Raw genomic sequence first — 23,676 nt, 5'->3', positions numbered from 1 at the left:
AGGTATCAATAAAATTTTATTCCAAAAAACATGAAAGAATGTGGTATTTTGTTCAAAGCCTCTTATGTTTCTGGTGATATAATAATGGGATTTTTATTGTTTTGTTATTAATATGATATGTTATAGGCATAGTTTTTTCATAGTTTTTACATTAATACTGAACGAACCTTGTATACTACCTATAAATCCAACCTGGTCATAAAGTAACATTTTAAAAATGTTTCTACAGCCTCTTTGGTAAATTTTATTCAATCTTTTTGCATTGATATTCCTTAGAGATATTGTTCCTGCTTCAGAGGGATCCAAGGTGGTTCTGGCTCTATTATTTTGAGTTAATTTGAAGTTACCTGGCTTGTTCTACTTAAAAGTACCTATAGACTTGTAGCTGTTAATTACAATTCAAGATGATTTTTTCCCTCCCTTTCTCTGAGGACTCACAGATTTCTGGCTGCTATCTTAAACAGTGCTCATCTAGATGAAGGAATTTATTGCCATTTTTCTTTGGTATTCCTGATTATTGATCAGTCTTGTTCCTTTTTGGCTATATTTGACTGGAATGTATGTCAGACCTGGGCTCCTCTACATGCTTTAGGAAGCTATTTTAACCGGAAGCAGGGATATGTGTGTGTGTGTGTGTGTGTGTGTGTGTGTGTGTGTGTGTGTATACAATTATATCCATACAAATACAAATACACACCAATTAACTATTGGGCCAACCAACAACTGTCTTTCATTTTTATTTAACTGGCAAGTTTAGTTCCCTTTGTGATTATATGCTTTCTGAATGATGAATTTTATTTCATTGCTTGAGTAAAAACTGGTAATAATCTGTAGCTTACATGAGACCACAATGAACTTGTCCATTCTCCTTGTGTGCCGCTATTTTTCATCTATGTAGTTTTCCTTGTGCATTTTTCTAGGCTAAATTTTTCTGCATTATTATTGATATATAATGTTCTGGGGTTGACAGAATGGACATAATATCATATCTAATGAGATAAATTGGGGGGGGAGTCCATGAACTTTGATGATAAAAAATTACATTGTTATTTTTAGCAACCTTTAACTCATATTTAGCATTTCCAACAAAACATTATTCAGAAAAGGAGTCCATAAACTTCACTGGACTGTTAAATGGGGTTCATGACACAGAAAAGGTTGAGAACTCCTGATATATAAACAGAATTTAATGGAGGACCTGGATATAGGGAATTCTTCTATATGACCTCTATTAAGAAAACATGTTTTTGTAACATATATTTTCTAAGTTATTTTTGTTACTGTAACTATGAAGGAATTCTATATATATTCAGCATATCCATATGACAAAGTTATGGAGAAGAGTCTTTAATCCATTTTGCTCAAACAAATACAATATTAGTTTCAGATAACAGAACCAGAAACAAATTCTGTAGCCTGAAATTTTACTTTGAATGTGATGATATGGTGAAATGTAAAAACTATTTTGAACAACTTCTTGCTCCAATCTCCTATTTTAATTAAGGATACCCTCAATACATTTTGTAGTTCATTTAACAGTATCAGATAAAATAAACTTGAGGATGAAATATCTATCCCGTGTCATTTTGAAACATCAGTGAATAGGTTCACAAAATTGGTATCTAGGATAAAAAAGAGGTTGACTACATTAGTCAAAAAATATACCTTGAAGTGAATGAAGACACAGACCTTGAATCTCCCAAAACTATGGATTTTTTTCAATGAAGAACTAAAAACACATATATAAATGTTTAAGAATTTCTTTCACTTCATTTTTTCAAGCACTGGATTAATATAACAACATTAAAGCACCTTCAGTATTTTATACACTTAATTGTTAACAATTTCTGCTTAGATTTTTTTTTTTAAGCAAAGAAAGTAAATCTTAATTTATAATCTTTTTTTTTATCCCCCTTAAAAGGCAGTTAAACTTGTAAGAGTTTCAAAGTGAGCAGAACCAGGCAAACAATATATATATATATATATATATATGTATAATGATCATAAAACATGTAAAGGAAAATAATATTGAAATACAGCAGTATTCTAATCAGTGAATATACTATTTATTTTGACAGAGGGTTTCTATTTGGGGAACAAAATGCAAGTAAGAAGTTAGTGACAAATGCCAAAAAACAGAAAAAGAAGAAAATTATCATAGATGAAAATAAAAAGTTTAAATGGGGACACATTTTTTTTTACTAATGTGATAAATTATATATCAATTCCTATATGTGTGCGTATATATACATATATATATATATATATATATATATATATATATATATATATATATATATATATATATATATTTACACAAAACACATGTCTACTTTTTTAGGCAATCATTCTTTTTCTTAATATGATATTTCTGTTGGGCAATTAAATTCATAATTACAAAAATTAAAACCTTTTGAATTATATTCATTTAAATTTTTACTCTTTTTTGCCCCCCAATTTTTATAACTTATTTTTTAACAAAATTGATAGCATTTCTATTTTAAAAGTGAGTGTTAATGAAATATTTTAGACTAATCATAATAAAAATGATCCATTTTTCTCAATAGCTTATTTTCTGATGTGTCTAAGTCTCAATACTGAAGATTAATTCTTTAGGATTTTCTTGGTTTCTATGTGTCTACTTTTTATATTCAAACTAGGGTTTTATGATACATTGGAAAATTATTCTTAGATTGATAACTATGAAGTTAAAAAGTTAGTTTTTAATATCATCCAAAGTCTTTGTCCATTTCTGGGTTTTGCAGGGGGAAAAAACAAATTGTATTTATTTTAAAAGTGAGAAAGTGTTTTTTGGTTTTTTTTGATTTTTTGGCTTAAACATCAAAATTCAAAACTAAGATATGCTAGATGAACTGACTTGAGTTTCTCCTTTCTTAGGTTTTGTAAATAATTTTTCTGTACAGAATGCCATTTTCATCTAGATTGTTTTCTAATATTTTTCCAGTTGCAGTATTTTCTGCCATTCTACTCCTTTCCTCTCTTGATACAACTTGACATTTTCATAGTTTTGAGTTATAGCCATACCTTTGAATTTTATCTATGCTCTGAAGATTCTTTAGCTACATGTAGCTTTATCAATCTCATTTTTTAAAATCAATTTAATTTCTTCTATCAACTTTTACATTATGCACGCTTTCTATCCAACATTCATAACTTTTGTCACCTCTTAACTTCTTATGGCTGTAACTTTGAAACTGTTTTTGTATATCTTTCTTTTAACATTTTCTTCCACCTTTTACTACTTCTCTTACTGCAGCATATTTTGTATTTTATCAATCTCTTTGGTTTTTTCATTATCTTTTTGGTTTTAATTTTGTTAAGAGTTTCTAAGAAGTTTCTTTATCGTTTTATAGCATTTCTATTGCTACTTTAGAGTTACTAAGAAGTGATCTTGTTTTTATGATACTCCCAAAATATTTTATAAGATCATAGAATTTCAAATTATAAAGGACCTTAGATCAATATGTCCGTTTTACAGATGAAGATACTGAAGCCCACAGAGGTTAAATGAACTCAAGTTTGATAAAAAGATAAGCATAAGACCTGGAATATGGAATCAGGACTTGGAACATCATTTCAAAACATTTTTTCACCAAACCACAATGTTAAATCACATTTAAATTTCCAAAGTTAAATCCAGTACTTTAAAAGATAAGTTATACATATTTAACATGTATTGGTCAACCTGCCATCTTGGGGAAGGGGTGCAGGGAAGGAGGGGGAAAGTTGAAACAAAAGGTTTTACAATTGTCAATGCTGGAAAATTACCTATGCATAAAATTTTTGTAAAAATTAATTAAAATTAATAAAAAAAGATAAGTTATATTAAAAAAGATAGTTATTAGCCATTTGACCCTATACAAATCAACTCTTCAAATCATATTCATCTCTAAAAATGGAGATAATAATAAAATACTTGGCTCATAAAGCTGCTGGAAGAAAAACATTTTGTAATCCTTAAAAGTGCTAAGGAAATGTGAGCCATTATTTATATGCAAGTGTATAACAACAAAGTAGGCCTTCTGAGAGCTTAAACTTTTTTTGTGTGACTTGAGTTCCTAGCCAAGTGCACTGAAATTTGGCAGAGGCTCAATGAGATATTTCTGATTCTGAATATAATATTTTACTAATTAAAAGCAATAAATAGAAGTGAAATATTTTCTTTTTGCAAAATGTTTCTCTCTTGTTACACTAATCTGCTTGGGGGAGGTGGATCTATGATATCATTGGACAAGGAATTGGCAATTAGAAAAATTGAGAACCTCTTTATCATTCATAATCTTAGGTAGTTATCTACCTGGATAAGGGTCTGCCAGATGGAAGACCTGATTTCATGGAGTGCTATCTTTCACTCTATTCACCAAACTTCCTCTCTATTAATCACCTTTAAATATTAAAAAAAAATTGTATAAATCATCTATTGTGAGAAATATATTAAATTTGGAGATTAAGATAAATAAGACGTCCTCAATTATAATTTACAAGGAATAAGAATAACAGTATAAAAAAGCTAAAATTTCCATAAATATGAATGTATATTTCAGTTATACCTGTCTGTGGTTATTGGGATTGGGGATAGGACACGCAAAAACTATACTTGGAGACATCAGATCAGTGAATTCAACAGCAAATTCAAATCACTTGCCACTGAATTACAAATTTAAGTATCTTGGTCCATCCTCTTACCTGATTAAAGAGACACACTGTCAGGAATTTTGCTAATATGGAACAGAGACACTTTTCTTCTGAACCATCTTCTGAAGCAATGATCCGAATAGAAAGACATAAAAGGATAGCACATAGTCCCTTACCATACTCTTAAATTACCAATTCCTGTTAAAACAGTCATTACTTTGTAATATCTTCTCAGAAAAGTTTGGAAGGGGACAGAGAAATCACTGGTATTGAAAAACATTCATTATGGCTCATAGAATGTTAGTCCTATTGTTTCTAGATAGGGGCAGCAAACTAGAGAATAATCTACCAGGAGGTAGTTTGCATGTTTTTGTTTTTCTCTTCTTTCTTTTAAATAGGTGGTCATTTCTATATCCCTAAGGTGCAACGATTTCTATGATCCAGAACAATGACTGTTGTAAGATACAAAAATCCCAACACGACAGTTCCATACTTATAGTTAGAGGAGAGAATACTTTTTGCTGGGGGGGGACTGGTGGTTTGGAAGAGAGGAAAGAATAAGGGAAAATATGAGACTGTATTTCAAAGAAAGAAAAACATGAAGAAAATGTCCATGTATCAAAAATATGTATATCAACTCTTTTTGTAGAGGTAAATGACTGGAAACTAAGGGTTATCCATATTAAGTGAAGAATAAGGGGATATGTAATGATAATGTGAAAGTAACAGATTGTGCCATAAAGAATAATTAAAGAGGAAGAGAACCAAGATGGTGGGCTAAAGGTGGGAACTCACCTATCTGTCCCCCAAACTCCCACAAAATCCTTTAAATATGACTCTACACAAATTTTAGAGTGTCTTCCAGCTGAAGACAACTTAGAAGGTCAGCAAGAAAGGTCTGTGTCACCAGCAAAGCAGGAACCAACCTTGGAGTCTCTGAATCAGCAGCAATACTGGCAGTCTCTAGACCTCTCAGCCCAAAGACACTAAAGATGACGTGGAAGGTCATCAGGAAAGGTCTATCAGCAAACCAGGAGTGGATCTGGGTGGTGGTGGCACCAGCAGCTTCCTGAAGCTTCAGCTCACAGGAGATCCTTTTACTAATAGCCACATTGGAGCGGGGACACTCCTCACAGTTGCAAGGTAGAAAAGAGCGCTTGTGGAAACAGACCCCTAGTCTAATAAAGAATTACAAGCCAAGTAGAAGACTGGAATGAAAAGAAAAAGATTCTGACCATGGAAAGTTATTAGGGTGACAAAGACGATCAAAACACACAACAAAAGATAACAAAGTCAAGCCTTCAAGAAAAATAAGAATTGATCTCAGACATGGAAGAGCTCAAAAGGGATTCTGAAAATCAAGAGAGAGAGAAAAAAAAAAACTGGGAAGAGAATTGAGAGCAGTGCAAAAGAAAATATAAAAAAGCTAATGAGGAGAAGAATGTCTTAAAAAACAAAATTGGCCAAATGTGAAAAGGAGGTATAAAAGTTGACTGAGGAAAGCAATTCCCTGAATATTAGAACTGAGCAAATGGAAGCTAATGATTTTATGAGAAATAAAGAAACAATAAAAACCAAGCAAAAAGAATGAAAAAATAGAAAACAAATATGAAAATATCTCATGGGAAAACCACTGACCTAGAAAATAGATCCAGAAGAAATAATTTAAAAATTATTGGTCTACCAGAAAATGATGATCAAAAAAGAGAGTAGACATCATATTTCAATTAATTATCAGAGTGGGATAAAGCCAAGATGGCAGAGAGGACACACGTTTCTTTCTGAGCTCTCCTACTATCCTCACACTAATTATGAAATTCAGCCTCTGAATTAGCTCTGGACCAGCAGAATCCATGAATATTGGGAGTACAGCAAATTACCAGCAGAAGATAATTTTGAAGATCACCAGAAAAGATCTGTTATGGTGGGACATGGGAGGGGGCCGGGGGTCAGGTGCAGGCAGGCAGGCAGAGCACAGATGCCAGCACACACTGTGCTGACGCAGGGCGGGATGTGGTCTCTACAAGGTGGTACAGACCCTCCACAGAATCTATGAGGTGGAATCTACAGCAGTGTTGGCCACTCTGCCCTGGCTGAAAGCCAGTAGATCAGCAGAGAAGTTATAAAACATCCAACACAAATGCAGAGGGTAAAGAGTGAATCCCAAAATGCCAGAGTCTCATGGAACTTGGCCATACCCACCCAGCAGCACTGGGAGTGAGTCAGCACAGACCCAGCATAGCCACTGCCACTTCACTGACACTTGTAGAGGAAACTTGGAAAACCTCCCTTGCACTAAAAGCAGATACTAAATTTTTTTTAAATGAGTAAAAAAAAGGGAAAGAGAACTCTAACTATAGATACTTTCTATGGGAAAGAGAAGAACATTTCAAACCTTGAGGAGACTAAATGCAAACTGTCTCCAGATGAAGTTACAAAGGGTGATATAACCTGGTTCCCATCACACAAGGCTCTCTTAGAAGAAATTAAAAAGAATCTCAAAAGAGAGCTAGAAGGAAAATAGGGAAAGGGGAAAAAAAAAAACAACAAAAAAACTTTGCAAGAGGGTTTGGAAAAGGCATATAATTCATTAAAAGATAGATTTGACAAAGTGGAAGAAGAAAACTCTCTGAAAAACAGAATTTGTGAAATGGAAAAGATAAATAATTACCAGGAAAATAGAATTTGTGAAATTGAAAAAGAAAATAACTCCTTAAAATTTTTTGTGAAATGAAAAAAAATTTCCATAGAACAAAATAACTCATTTAAAAACTCAATTGGACAAATTAAAAAAAAAAAGTAAATTAAAATAGTTCACTAAAAATCAGAATTGAACAAATGGAAATGAATGATTTGATGAGACATCAATAATCAGTCAAGTAAAACCAAAAAAAAAAAAAAAAAAAAAAAAAAAGAAAGAAAAAAGGAAAAAAAATGTAAAATACCCACTTGTGAAAACAACTGATCTGGAAAATAGATGTAGGAGAGATAATCTAAGGATTATTGGACTCTCTGAAAACCATGATGAAAAAAAGAGTCTAGAAACTATTTTTCAGGAAATCATCAAAGAGAACTGCCATGGTGTTATAGAATCAAAAGGTAAAATAGGCAATTGAAATAATTCACCAAACACCTCTGGAAAAAGACCCCAAAATCAAAACTCCAAGGAATATCATGGCTAAATTTCAGAACTATCAAACCGAGGAAAAAAAAAAAAAAAACTACAAGCAGCCAGAAAAAAACAATTCAAATACTGAGGAGCCACAATAAGAATTATCTAGGATCTAACAACTTCCAGATTAAAGGATCAAAGGGCCTGGAATCTGATATTCTGAAAGGCAAAGGAATTGGAATGCAGCCAAGAATAAACTACTTTGATAAACTGCGTATTATCTTCTAGGGAAGAAGATGGGCATTCAATGAAACAGGTGAATTCCATTTATTTCTGATGAAAAGACCAGAGCTAAACAAAAAAATTGAACTCCAAATATAAAACTCAAGAGAAGCGAAAAAAAAAAAAAAAGGCAAAAAGAAAAGAACTTTTAAGAATTGTATTTCTCTTATGGGTATGCATTGAGAATTCATATAGAGTCTAATTTACTGTTATAATATAAAAAAGAAACTAGAGGTGGAAAAAAGGGAAAAAAGGAAAAAAAAAAACAGGAGGGAAATTACATCTCACAAAGAGGCAAAGGAAACCTATTTGAGTGAAAGGGAGGGGAATAAACACTGTGTGAATCTTACTTTCATCATATTTGGCTCAAAGAGAAAATATTAGACATATTTGGTTTAAAAAAGACTTCTCTTACCTTATTGAAAAGTGGGAGGGGAAAGGAGAAAAGGGAAGGTGTGGGCTAAACAGAAGGGAATATAGAAATAGTAAAGGAAAGATATAAGAAAAGGGGAGGGATACTAAAGGGAGAAGGTTGCCTGAGGCAAGTGGTACTCATAAGTTAAATACTGGGGAGGAGAGAAAGGGGAAAAGGAAAGAGAAAAGTATAATCTGGGGATAATAAAAGGGCGGGAAATACAGAATTAGGAGTTCTAACTGTAAATGTGAATGGGGTAAACTCTCCCATAAAGAGGAAGTAAATAGCAGACTGGATTAAAAGCCAGAATCCTACAAATATGTTGTTTTCAGAGAAAAAAAAAAAAAAAAAAAAAATTTAAAGCAAAGTGATACATACAAAGTAAAGGTAAAAGGCTGGAGCAGAATCTATTATGTTTCAAGTGGAGTAAAAAAAGCAGAGGTAGCCATCTTGATCTCAGATCAAGCAAAAGGAAAACATGATCTACTTAAAAGAAATAAGGAAGGAAACTATATCTTGCTAAAAGATACCATAGATAATGAAGTAATATCAATACTAAATACGCACCAAGTGATATAACATGGAAATTCATAAAGGGGAAGTTAAGAGAATTATAAGAAGAAATAGAAAGCAAAACTATAATAGTGCAAGATATCTCAACTTTGCTCTTTCAGAACTAGATAAATCAAACCATAAAATAAATAAGAAAGAAGTTAAAGAGGTAAATAGAATACTAGAAAAGTTAGGTATGATAGATTTTTGGAGAAAACTGAATGGAGACAGAAAAGAATACACATTCTTTTTGGCAGTTCATGGAACCTATACAAAATTTTACCATATATTAGGATATAAAGGCCTCAAAATCAGATGCAGAAAGGCAGAAATACTAAGTGCATTTTTTTCAGATCATGATGCATTAAAAATTACATTCAATAAAAAGTCAGATGAAAATAGACCAAAAAGTAATTGGAAACTAAATAATCTCATCCTAAAGAATGAATGGATGAAACAGCAAACACAATTAATTTCATCCAAGAGAATAACAATAATGGAGAGATTAATAAAATTGAAAGTAAAATTGAAAGTAAAAAAAAAACAAACTATTGAATTAATAAATAAAACACTTCCCTAGCCTCGGGGGGGGGGAAATAGATAATTTAAATAATTAAATATATTTTATATTTAGATATCTATATTATACATAATATAGATAAATATTAGATAAAATTAGTAAATTTGATTAGAAAAAGGAAAGACGAAAATTAAATTGTTAGTCTTAAAAATGAAAAGGGAAAACTTTCCTCTAAAGGAGAGGAAATTAGAGCAATAATTAGGAGTTAAACATTTGATAATCTAAGTGAAATGAAGGAATACTTACAAAAATATAGTTTGGATGTAAATTACTTAAATAGTCCCATTTTAGAAAAAGATATAGAATAAGCTATTAATCAGCTCTCTAAGAAAAAATCCTCAGGACCAGATGGATTTACCATGAATTCTACCAAACATTTAAAGAACAATTAACTCCAATACTATATAAAGTATTTGAAAAAATAGGGAATGAAGGACTCCTAACAAATTCCTTTGGTAATAATAATACACTATGATAATAATAAATACACAGACATGGTACTGATACCTAAACCAGGTAGGACAAAAACAGAGAAAGAAAATTATAGACTAATCTCCCTAATGAATATTGATGCAAAAATCTTAAATAAAATATTAGCAAAGAGATTACAGAAAATCATACCCTGGATAATACACTATAACCAATTAGGATTTGTATTTATACCAGGAATGCAGGGCTGGTTCAATATTAGGAAAATTATTAGCATAATTGACTATATCAATAACCAAATTAACAAAAAGCATATGATTATCTCAATAGATGCAGAAAAAGCATTTGATAAATCTAACACCAATTCCTATTAAAAACACTAGAGAGTATAGGAATAAATGGACTTTTCCTTAAAATAGTAAGTAGCATCTATTTAAAATCATCAGTAAGCATCATATGTAATGGGGATAAACTGGAACCATTCCCAGTAAGATCAGGGGTGAAACAAGGTTGCTCACTATCACCATTATTATTCAATATTGTATTACAAAAGTTAGCCTCAACAATAAGAGTTGAGAAAGAGATTAAAGGAGTTAGAGTAGATAAGGAGGAAATCAAATTATAACTCTTTGCAGATGATATGATGGTATATTTAGAGAACCCCAGAGAATCAACTAAATGCTATTAGAAATAATCCACAACTTTAGCAAAGTTGCAGGGCACAAAATAAATCCACATAAATCATTTTTATACATCACTAACAAAATCCAACAGGAAGAGATACAAAAAGAAATTCCATTTCAAATAAATGTCAATTGGGGCAGCTAGGTGGTGTAGTGTATAGAGCACCAGCCTTGAATTCAGGAAGACCCGAGTTCAAATCTGGTCTCAGACACTTAACACATCCTAGCTGTGTGACCCTGGCCAAGTCACTTAACCCCAGCCTCAAAAAAACCCCCCACAAACAAACAAACAAAAAAAACCAAATAAATGTCAATAGTATTTGGAAACCTATCTGCTAAGAGAAAGTCAGGAACTATATAAGCAAAATTACAAAACATTTTCCACACAAAGTCAGATCTGACCTTGGATAGGTAGAATGAATATAATAAAGATGACAATACTACCTAAAGTAATCTATTTATTTAATGCTATGCCAATCAAACTTCCAAGAAACTATTTTACTAACCTAGAAATAACCAAAAAAATTCATTTGGAAGAACAAAAGGTCAAGAATTTCAAGGGAACTAATGAAAAAAAAAATCAAATAAAGGTGGACTAGCTGTACTAGTTCTAAAACTATATTATAAAGCAGTGGTCATCAAAACCATTGGTATTGGGCTAAGAAAAAGAGTAATTGATCAGTGGAATAGGTTAGGTTCATAGGACAAAATAGTCAATAGCTATAGCAACCTAGTGTTTGACAAACCCCTTTTAAAAGGGTTTAAAGTATCGCAATTTTTGGGATAAGAATTCATTATTTGACAAAAATTACTGGGAAAATTGGAAACTAGTATGGCAGGAACTAGGCATTGACCCCCACTTAACATCATATACCAAGATAAGGTCAAAATGGGTTCATGATCTAGACATAAAGAATGATATTATAAATAAATTAGAAGAACATAGGATAGTTTTCCTCTCAGACCTGTGGTGGAGGAAAGAATTTGTGACCAAAGAACTAGAGATCACTACTGATCACAAAATACATAATTTTGATTATATTTAGTTAAAAAGTTTTTGTACAAACAAAACTAATACAGACAACATTAGAAGGGAAGCAATAAACTAGGAAAACATCTTTACATTCAAAAGTTCTGCTAAAGGCCTCATTTCCAAAATATATAGAGAATTGAATCTAATTTTTATAAGAAATCAAGCCATTCTCCAATTGATACATGGTCAAAGGATATGAACAGACAATTTTCAGAAGAAGAAATTGAAACTAGTTCTAGTCATATGAAAAGATGCTTCAAATCACTATTGATTAGAAAAATGCAAATTAGCTCAATTCTGAGATTCCACTACATACCTCTTAGATTGGATAAGATGACAGGAGAAGGTAATAATGAATGTTGGAGGGGAGATGGGAAAACTGGGACACTGATACATTATTGGTGGAATTGTAACGAATCCCATCATTTTGGAGAGTAATTTGGAACTATGCTCAAAAAGTTATCAAACTGTATATACCCTTTGATCCAGCAATGTTACTACTGAGCTTATATCCCAAAGAGATCTTAAAGAAGGGAAAGGGACCCACATGTACACAAATGTTTGTGGCAGTCCTCTTTATAGTGGCTAGAAATTGGAAATTGCATGGATGCCCATCAATTGGAGAATGCTTGAATAAAATTATGGTTTATGTATGTTATGGAATGTTAATTTTCTGTAAAAAATGACCAGCAGGATGATTTCAGAGAGGCCTGGAGAGACTTACATGAACTGATGCTAAGTGAAATGAGCAGAACCAGGAGATCAATATACACAGCAACAACAAGACTATATGCAGATCAATTCTGATGGGAGTGGCTCTCTTCAACAATGAAAGGTTTCAAATCAATTCCAACTCCACATGCCCAGAGAGACAATCATGTGAACAATGTCGAACACAATAGAGCATTTCCACTCTCTGTTTACTTGCATATTTGTTTTCCTTTTCAGGCTTTTTTCTTTCTTTCTAGATCAGATTTTTCTTGTGCAGCAAGATAACTGAATAAATATGCATACATATATTGAATTTAACATATATTTTAACATATTTGACATATATTGAACTACCTGCCATCTAGGGGAGGGGGTGAGGGGAAGGAAGAGAAAATTTGGAACAGAAGGCTTTGCAAAAGTCAAGGTTGAAAAATTATCGATGCATATGTTTTGTAAATAAACCCTATTAAGAAAAAAAAAAAGAAGTTAGTATAGTAACTGGCACATAATAAATGTTTAACAAATATTTAATAACTGACTGATTAGTAATTGACCAGAGCCTTTCAAATCAGTATTTCCACTAATACTATGCAGCAAATATGTAGTTCTTTACTATGGGTACAATAAACATTCACAGATGAAAACAAAACAAAACAAAAAAAAGAAATTGCCAAGAAAAAATATCCTGATATTCTAGAACCAAAGAGTAAAATAGAAATTAAAAGAATCCAGTGATTCCAAGATGAAAACTCTCAGAAATAATATAGTCAAATTCCAGAACTCCCAGGACAAGAAGAAAATCTTATAAGCATTCAGAATGAAAATATTTAGGTTATCACATAGTAATAGAGAAATCAGTAATGCAAGATTTAGCAGCTTCTTCATTAAAGGGTTTATAATATGATATTTCAGAGAGCAATGAGCTGTATTAGAACTAAGAATTATCTACCCAGCAAAACTATAATCCTTCAAGATAAAATGTAGATATTCAATGAAACAGAGAACTTTCAAGCATTTGTGATGAAAAGGGCAGAGCTGAATAGAAAATTTGATTTTCAAATACAGTATTCAGGAGACACATAAGAAGGTAATCAAGAAAGTGTTATATCATAACTTATTAAGGTTTGTCTGTTTACATTCCTACATGAGAGGATAATCCTTGTAACTCATAAGAACTTTGCTAATATTGTGACAGGAGTATATGTAGATAGAGGACAGGTATGAGTTGAATATGAAAAGATAATATGTAAAAAAATAAAATTAAAAGGTGAGAGAGGAATGTTTGTTCTCATGAGAATTGGCTCAAAGAGAAAATAACACTTACATTCAATATCTAATTTACCTTGCAGGAAAGTTGGAAGGGAAGGGGACAGGATGATAGAAGAAAGAGCATGTTGGAGAAGGGAGTAGTCAGTAACAATACTTTTGAGAAGAGCCTTCTGGACCCTCTTGTACCTCTTGGTACAGCAAAGAAAGACCTCAGGCTGGGAATAATCTGTGTGAAGATAGATTAGCTCCATGGAAACAGCAAGTGGGGATCCCAGGAGCTACTAGGTGTGGCTGGAGCTTCAGAAGGGATCTCAGAAACTTTCACTTCCTGGACTGCTCAGGGAGTAGGAATCTAAAAGGAGGAAGATTGAGGGAACCTCGAATGCCAGGCCCATTGGTGCAGCACCGGATGAGTACAGAGGCAGGAAGACAAAGATACTGCTGGTTGTGGACACCTGTAGGAGCAGGAAGCTTTTGATTTGAGATGCCAAGTCAGAGTGGAAAACTGAAGTGAAGTTAGAGTTACTATCCCTCCACTCTATGATTAGAGTTATTTACACTAATACTTCTCATTAAAAAGAAAAAAGAAAAAAAAAAAAAAAGAAGAAAAGAAATGAACTAGCAAAGAAGAAATAACCTAATCATACTATGGGAGTAGGGAAGACCTTCAGAGGAAGTCACTGAAGTAAAAAGAGCTTCTTCGACCCCAAAGAATAAACATTAAATGGTTTTTTATCCAGAGAGAATTTATAGAAGAACTCAAAAGACAATATAAAAATCAAATGAGCGACACGGAGGAAAAAATTAAAAAAAAAAAAAAAAACCATCAAAAAAAACCCCCCAAAAAACAAAAACAAAGCAAAACAAAAACCATCCAAGAAAAAAGATTATAAAAAAAAAGTTATCCCACTAGAAAAGGAGATGCAGAATATTAAAAACAAAATATCTCTTTGAAAATTAGAATTGTGGAGGGGAAGTCAGTGAAGATTTGTGACCAAGAAATAACAAAACAATAGAAAGCATCAAAAAAGAGAATAGAATGTGAAACATAAGAAAAACAACAGATCTGGAGGACCAATGAAGAAGAGAAAATATAAGAATAATTGGACTACCTGAAAGCTGTGACCAAAAAAATAACCTTGATACAATAATGCAAGAAATAATCTAAGAAAATTGTGCTGAAGTGATAAGTTATGAGGAAAAAGTAGAAACAGAAAAATCCATTGATCACTACACCTCAAAAAAGATCCTTTGTGAAAAAATGTAGAAATATTATTGCCACATTTTTAAATCCCCAGATCAAAAACAGAAAAATTTGCAAGAAACAAGAAAAAAGCAATTCAAATATGCTAGAGCTACAATTAGAATCATATAGGATTTATTAGCAGCCATAATAAAAGACCGCAGGTCTTGGAATCACATCTACTGGCAATCAAAGGCCTGCAGCCAAAAATATCATAAACAAGATTATAATATTCAATTTAAAAAAGGACATTCAATGAACTTGCAGATTTTCAGGATTTTCTAATAAGCAAACCAGAACTCAGTAGAAAATTTACCATCTTAGAGCCAATATCCAAGATTAATTTTAACTAACTTAACATGAACAAATTGTTTTCTACATGGAAATGTATATTATACATTTATAGCTGACATCAGGAATTGGGAAGCTCAAAAGAAGATTCATACAAATAAAATGCAGAATAAGCAGAGACACATAAGCGTTAGAGAAGGGAGGAGGGCTTGTAGTTCCAAAAACCGACTCACATAGAGAGTGGGTAAATAAGCAACATTACATTTATACCATGAATGGTATAGCAGCCTCCAAAATAAATGAAGAAGTAAGGGGACAAGAAAAGGCAGAGGAGAATGCAAAAGTGGTGGGGAAGGAGAAGATAAGGGAGAGATCGATAGGTGGGGAGAGGTTAAGCAATAGCAAGGCAAGTTAAGGAGCATAATTAAAGTATAAGACTACAGAGATAGGAAAGAGAAAATGTACATAAACACTAAGATAGATCAGAAGTCAAATGTATTAGAAAAAAAGTGTTATTAGTAGACATTGATCTTAAGATTCTACAAGCTTGAAGAGTCAATTAAGAGAGAAATTTAAAATATGTGTCAGTATTGTTTTAGATGCATGTTTTCATATGGGAAAATGTGTCCATATATATGTGTTTGAGTTTATGTATCTATATCTATATCTATATATACACACATGTTGCTCTATAAATGATTGTATATGTATATGTTTGTGGGTCTGTGGCTAGGTATGAACACATATGTGTGCACATGTTTGTGAATCTATCCAATATAGCTGTAATTAACTATAGCCTGCTTGGAGAAGGTAGAGAAGGTGACTAAAGTGCACAGGAGAAAACCAAGATAAACCCTATAAGACAGTAAAGAAAAGATGGACACTCATAATTTCTCTTACTACTATATATTCTTTTTTAAACTTGAAATCCATTGTTATATTTTGAATCCTTCCTGACATTCTGCTAGGCAATTGATATTGTTCTGCTTTGTTGTGTTTTGTTTTTAGTTTTCTATTAAATTAAAAAATAATGAATAATATTATTAAAAAGAACTCTGATTCACTATGACTAATCATGATTCTAGAGTACAGATGATGTAGTATTCCACCCACTTCTGAAAGAAAAGTGATGGACGCTGGATGAAAAATGAAGAATACATTCATGGACATGGCTAATGTGAGAATTTGTTTTGCTTGAGGGTATGTATTTCTTGGAAAATTTGGTTTTTTTGTGTGTCAATTGTGGGAAGAAGGTGAGATGAAAAGGATGACTAGAGCTAGGATCTCCTCCAAAAAAATGAGAAGATAAAGGCCAGAGAGTATCACAGAAAAATTATATTAACATTGAAAGCTGTTGAATTTATTATTTAACCAATTAAAAAGAAAGCAAGCTCTATATAAGAGATAGCAATTTTATAAACAATGCTCATTTTATTTTGTATTTGTTAAATTAGTGGGGTTTTTTTTAAGAGTAAGGGTAGTGTAAGGGTTGGAGGAGGAGTCAGGCACTGTGCAGTCAGGAAGTAAACAGGCAAATAATGCCTGAGATCCCCTGAAGTGGTTTCTATGAATAAGCTGGGACCGCCTGGTGGTAGGGAACTCTAATTACATTGAGATCCCATTGTTAATGGGAGGTGTCTCCTTCTCTGATTAGCTGTGTATATGACCTCATAGACCCTATTTTAAGCAGGTCCTCTTTGACCCTGGAGTTCATCAGGAGTTCCCAGAGAATCAGCAGAAGTCAGCTAGGCAGGATGTGAACACGTGAATAAAAGCTGTTGCACATGGTTTACACAATAAAGCGCTCTATTGTGTTAAACCATCGTTCCTATGAAATGATGGCCAGAGATCTCTGAAGACCTCAGACAGAGGTAAGCTAGGTAAAATTGGTTTAAGTGCTGCAAAAGACACTGACCAGAGATTTCTCTGAGGGCCTGGGAGTGAGGAGAGACTGGCAGGAGTGAATGCTGAGTGGGCATTAATAAAGGCATTCACAAAAGTAGTGAAGGCACTCACTAGACTTCATGTAAGAGATGTCATTGTAACTGAGTCTTGAAAGACTTTAACAGGAAGAAATAGAAATGGGGAGATAATTCAGACACAGGAAATAATATAAGGAAAACTAGAGAGGGTGATTGATGATATTTTTAAGGAATAGAAAGTCTTCCACACTAGAATACATATGAATATTCAGAAAAGACAGATGATGACATGGCACCAGAGATCAGAAGCCAAGCTAAGATTAAATATCTGAAAACATATTCATGGAGAAGAACAGTGGAAGATGGTGATGAACAGACTGAAGGATTAGAAATGAGCAAAGACCATAATGCAAGTAAGAAATCATAGCAACTCTGAAGAGAACAGACTGCAGAAGGTTAAAAAGAAGGTAAAAGGAGAGAAAGTAGAGGTACTTTTCCTAGAAAGTAAAAAGAGATATAGGATGATAGTTGGCAGATGCTATTAACTATTTATTAAAAAAAAAAAAACTGGGAGGAGATATGGACTTAGGAAACAGGGAAGGGTCTTGTGAATAGAGAATTATGGATAAATGAAGAATGGAAATGATAGTGAGGAGCAATCTGCCAGAGAAGTATGGGGTTGGAATTAAGGGTGCAGATAGATGGGTTTGCCTTGTCTAGGAAAGGACATAGTTGGGAGAGGGTGCTGTAAGATGACTGCCTCAATTTTTACAATGAAATACAAAAAAGGAAGGATAAAGTCTGGAAAAGCCATTAAGGAGAGAGGGATAATTTAATAGATTAGGAAGGAAGAGAAGTGGGCATTGAGGGCCCACTTCAGAATAAAAAAAAAAAAATGCAAATCTGAAATAGCACAAAAATATAGGTTTATGATCTTTTAATTATGTTCAACAGCACATATATACAATAAAATAGAAGGGAGGTTGAGAATTACACAGTATGACTGGTAACAGGATAAAGAAATAAGAGATTTGAATGTAGAATAGAGAGTAGAACTGAACTGATTGCTCGAGGTAATCAGATAATTTGCAAAGGAGAACAATGGGACTGGAGGGTCAAGGTCTGGGAAAGAACTGAGGGATAAAGTGATGAAAGGTCATAATGAACAGGATCAAGAGTCCCAAAGGTGTAAAGAAAGATGGCATGATATAACATTATAATCAGAGAATGACATCTAGGAATTCATGAACATAGAAATAAAACATTTCAGGGTGAGGTCAAGATCAAGGGAATGTCCATTTCTTTGAGTAACTACAGTGGAATGGAGAAATGGGCCAATTAAGAGAGTACAATGAAGGGCAGAAGTTCTAAACATGGCAGCCTTAGTTTGGCATGCCAAGGATCTCTGCTCACTGGAATCCTGTTTCCGGTGCCCTCTTCTCTTTAACACCTTTTACTAACTAGACTTTAACCTTACTTCCAAACCCCATAATAAACCTCTTTTATCAATCTAAAAAAAAGAGTAGAATGAGGAATTGAAAAGTTGCAAAAGTATCCATTTTTATGTTGAACTTCAAGTTGGGGAAAATGACAATATATGGAAAAACATCTTAAAGATTTCTCTTACCACTTTTGTTCTCCCATCAATTATGGGAAAGATAGCATATTTTAAAATAGCAAAAATGAATACTAAGATAGGAAGTATAGTAGACTAAATCAATTATAGTATACCAATTATATTTAAATTAAAGGAGGTCTGTGTGTAAAGCACTGAAAAATTGTTAAAGTGCCTATAATTGGGAAGGACAAAAGGGCTTAGGAAAAAAAAAATCTATCAACAAAAAAAAAGGTGAAGGACAAAATACCTGTAACCAAAAATTAATATAAATATTTTCTCACATCTATTAAAAAGTAACAGATAGAATTAATGAAAAAACACTTCACAGATGACATTTTTAGTCACAAAGTTCATTGAAATGCACATTTGCAATGCCCTTAGTCTTCTTAATTATATAAAAAAAATTGATGCAGCAGACAAAAATGCTACCTTAAAAGTAAAACAACAATAATCATCAAGTGTTGTGAATAGTAGTAAATCAAGTTTGATGATCTAGTTACAAGTCACCTACAGGGCTGCATGATTAGCATTCAACCAATTAATTAATGCATAGGAGATGCATTATAAAAGATGCCATTAGAAAAATCAAATTATAAGTCAATCAAAAAACAATGATTAAGTACCTACTATAAGACTGGGGGGAGACAAAGGCAAAACAATTCCTACTCTCATAGATTTCACATTCTATTGAGGGAGACAATATACAAATAAAGATATACAGACACACAAAATACGTACATATGACATATAATACAAATACATATATATATATATATATGTGTGTGTGTGTGTGATAGAAGATTTACATTACATATGTGGAATAAATTAAAAAATAAATACAAAGGTTTTTAAATATAACTATGGAGGAATTACACAAGCAACTGGGGGAAGGGAAATGAGGAAAAGCTAAATGTAGAAAGTGGTGCTTGAATTGCATTTTGAAAGAACATAGGAATTCTAAGAAGAAGTGAGAAAGATGTACATTACAGATTTGGGGGCAAAAAGTATAAGATGGGAGATGAGAGACAAAAGTTATCATGTGTAAAGATCTATAAAGTATGGAAGAGAAGTCTGGAAAAGTCTGGAAAGATAGATTAGAGAGAAGTTATCAAAAGTTCAAAAAGTTAATCAAAAGAGTTTATATTTTATGCTCAAAACAAAAGAATGCCTCTAGAGTTTATTGAGTATGGGATGAGATTGTCAGATTTGTATTTTTGGAAGTTATATGAATGATAAACTAGACCAAAGAGAAACTCGAAGCATGAAGCCCAATAACGATGCAAGTTCAATAATCTAGACAAGAAGAGTTTGAATTAAGGTGATTTAAAGGTATTGATGAGAGATGTTATAGAGGTAGAAATAGCAGTTTCTAAATATGCAATGTGAAATAGAGAGGAATCAATTATGCCATTGAGGGTGATTTACTAGAGATTGGAAGAATGGAGGTACCTATGACAGAGAAAATTTTGGAAGGGGGTAGATTTGAAAGTAAGGAAAGATGGCAATTTTTGTTTTAGACACAATAAAATTTGAGCTGTAATGTGATGTAATGTAATGTAATGTAAGTGATTCAGGAATGAAATTCAGGAAAAAGGTTGGGGAAAAAATGTAGATCTGGGAGTTAACTGAAGAGAGAAGATGCTTAAAAACCATGAAAGCTGATGAAATCATTAAGAGAAAAGATGTGGAAAGTGAAAAGGGTCTAGGACAAAGACTTGAATGTAGCCATAAGTGGACACAAAATGAGGAGTTAGGAAAAGAGGCAAGAAAGGTAAGAGGACCAGAAGGAAGTAGTAACATGAAAACCTAGAGAGGAGAACAGAAGGAAAAGAGGGTATTCAACAGCAGGAAATGAAAAAGAAAAAAATATGAGAGAACTAAGACAAAACTTTCAGATTTTGTAATTCACAGATTAGCAGTTACAGCTGAAGGATAAAAACGGAAGACAGACTGAAAAGGACTGAGGAATAAAAAGAAAGGAAATAAAGAAATAGAATAAAAAGTTTTTGATAGAAATGTGACTGAAAAAAAGGAAGAACTATAGGATGATAATCTGAGTGACCAGGTCTAGTGAAGGCTTTTTAAAGATGGAGACATGGACATTTTTGAAGGCTTTAGGGAAGGACTCAGTAGACACAGAGAAGACTGAGGCAGAGAATGTGACAGCAGTGACAAAAGTCAAAATGGGAAAAGGTTTAGTATGTTTTAATAGTCAAGCCTCCACATCTCACGTTGTAATATGAACAAAGAACCAGTTTTGGTTTTTTTCTTTCAAAAATAGATTTACTTCTGACATTCAATATTTGCTACTAGAATAAAAGATTAATTTCAAATAGAGAGTCATGAATGTGATCAAATGATGGCTATTTTCACAGGGAAACAAGGACTACTGGATATATATTTTTAATGGTGACAAAAAAAAGTAATCTCCTAAAGATATGCTTTTTGTTTGACCACTCATCTTTTGGTTTCAAGGATCCCAGTTTTTATAAGAAACTTTTAGTTTATTTCAGTAAATTTGCAAAATGCAGTAATTATCTAATATCTTAGCTTATAAAAATACTTGTACTTCTACTATACATGTCAAAGAAATTTTTTCATGCTACAATTTAATCTGCCTAAGAACTTTTCATGAATTTCCCTTCATGGCTGAACTTCTTCCTGATTAGCTATTTTCTCCTACAACTTCCATTTGAAAAAGAACACTCAGATTAGCATTTATTCACTCTCGGCTGTACTTTCCAGACCTTTCTATGATGCTTCTGTCCCTTTTCTCCTTCTTTCCTACTTTTATGTGTTGTATTTCCCCATGAGAAAGTAAGGTCTTTGAAGGTAAGGAATATCTTTCGTTGTCTTCTATTTGTATTTCCATAGTTTGAGACAGTGACCAACATATAATAAAAGATTAATAATGCTTTTTGACTTCTTGTTAAGATTTCCATACCATTTGATAATATTAAAAAAATCTTAATCATACAATGTGCTCTTTATTTTTGGCAGAAACATTCAGAAGGGAACCAATGATGAATGGGTTTGAAATATTAAAAATAGATTTGCATTAACTAATCATCTATATAATCATGATAGACATCATTTTCCCAAAGGACAATGAAATACTTTTCTTTTTCTATCTCACTATGAATTAGAATGATAAGCAGGTCTCTGAAAAGAGACCTGCTTAAATTCAAATAATTGAATTTCAAATATAATTTGAAATGTTCTTTATCTGAAAGTTTTAGGAAGCCACAAAGACAAAAGAGATAAAATAAAAAAAAAAACATTTGTGAAAATAGTGTCAAATATCAATTCAAAATAACTAGGTAGGGATAAGAAATAGAAATGATTGAGACTTATTTTATTAAATTTTTAGTTAGAAGTTTTTGATGATGATAATAGTAAAGAATGTAATGAGCCAAAAATATCAGAGTATAACTCTACCAATTAAAAGGTTAAAATGGATTATATTTTAAAATATTTTTCTTATTAAAACATCAAGAAAAGGGGGAAAGATTCAATTCTTTCCATATCTGACTCTCCATGAACCTGAAATCTCAGAATACCTTGTTGAACTTAAAGCTAAAATCTGAAAATCATACTGAAAAAAAGCTAAGAGCTTGGAATGGCTAAGTGTAAAATGAAAGGGGAAAAAAAGGTGACAGGAATTTTCAAAGAGAGATTATTTACTTTTAATTTATTATTTTCACCTATTTCATTTCTGCATATTAATATGTCACTTACTTGGTACCTACTTCCTCTCAAGTTAAAGAGAAAAACGATGTGTTTGAATGTGAAGCCATAAAGATATGGTAGCCATACCAAATGAAAATAAGCCTAAAAATTTTAGGTCATAATTTATTAAACTAGAATTATTACCTACCTGGGCTGGCTATATTTGAGAGTTTTTGTTTATAAGCAATAAAATTTTACACATCTGCTTCATACACCCAGGAAGTAACATTCTCTGTGAGCTCCTAAAGGAAAAACATAAAAGTTCACAATTAATTTGAGAGTAAATATATTTTCCCATGTAAATAAATTCTATAACTATCCACTATTTTCTTTAACAAATCTGGGGAAAAATAAAGGTTTTTTTTCCTTTTTTAAATTTACCTAGTATAAGATGTTCTGTACAAAAATGTAGGTGAAAGATTGCAGCTTCACACAAAGAAGAACATAAGAGAAAGAGAACTAGATATGGAGTGAGATTACCCAGATTTGAATCCCAGTTCTTTTATTTAATAACCTTCTATTTTATCCTGGACAAATCATTTAACCTTTCTGGACTTTACAGCATTTGTCTAACTACTAGATCTAGGGTTTATTCCAGATCTAGAACCATCTCCCCTGAACAGAATTTACTTTTCCTGTAATTTGATCAATAGACACTATTCTAGATCCAGACTTTGACCAAATAACTTTTCCCCCCCTTGAAATGGCTACTAATATTGTAGTAGATCAAGAGAATGATTTACATATAAAATACTCTATTTTATTAAAGATACTGGTAAAATCCATTATGGTATTCTTATAGAAATGATGGACAGATGGTAAGAAGAAAAAACAGAGCCAATAATGATTCCATTAAAAGTAGGAGTATATCTAATGGAATATCCCAGAGAATCTGTGCTTGCTAATTAACTGGTTAATGCTGATCAACATTTTTATTAATGACCAATGACATGATTAAAGGAAAAGGCAATACAACTGGAAAACACTCTACGAAAACAATGAAAAACTTAAAAAATTGGGGTGATTTTAATCACCTGTGGTTGGGCTGTGCTTAAATAAGGAAAAGGACTTTATTTAGAGATTTCCATGTCATATCAAAGTACCAAGGAATACTTATCAGAACTAGAAAAAAGAAAAAAAAAAAGGACAAA

General features: G+C 32.4%; 1 protein-coding gene across 24 annotated transcripts in view; it reads right to left on the bottom strand.

Annotated features, from left to right (window-relative positions):
* MBD5 (methyl-CpG binding domain protein 5) overlaps window positions 1-23,676 on the bottom strand; it is a 395,786-nt gene that overhangs the window by 171,597 nt on the left and 200,513 nt on the right. For 19 of the 24 annotated variants that reach the window (XM_074302158.1, XM_074302143.1, XM_074302145.1 and 16 more), the window contains one exon: window positions 22,674-22,767. The exons of 4 other annotated variants lie outside the window; for them this stretch is intronic. The gene's annotated coding sequence lies outside the window, so the exon portion shown is untranslated. Of the gene's footprint in view, window positions 1-22,673; window positions 22,768-23,559; window positions 23,658-23,676 lie in introns of those variants that run through there. One more of the 24 variants, XM_074302153.1, reaches the window with a different exon arrangement.

This window comes from Sminthopsis crassicaudata, chromosome 3 (genome assembly GCF_048593235.1).
Source record: "Sminthopsis crassicaudata isolate SCR6 chromosome 3, ASM4859323v1, whole genome shotgun sequence".
NCBI classification, from domain to species: Eukaryota; Metazoa; Chordata; class Mammalia; order Dasyuromorphia; family Dasyuridae; genus Sminthopsis; species Sminthopsis crassicaudata.
This window is presented reverse-complemented; position numbering and strand designations above follow the sequence as displayed.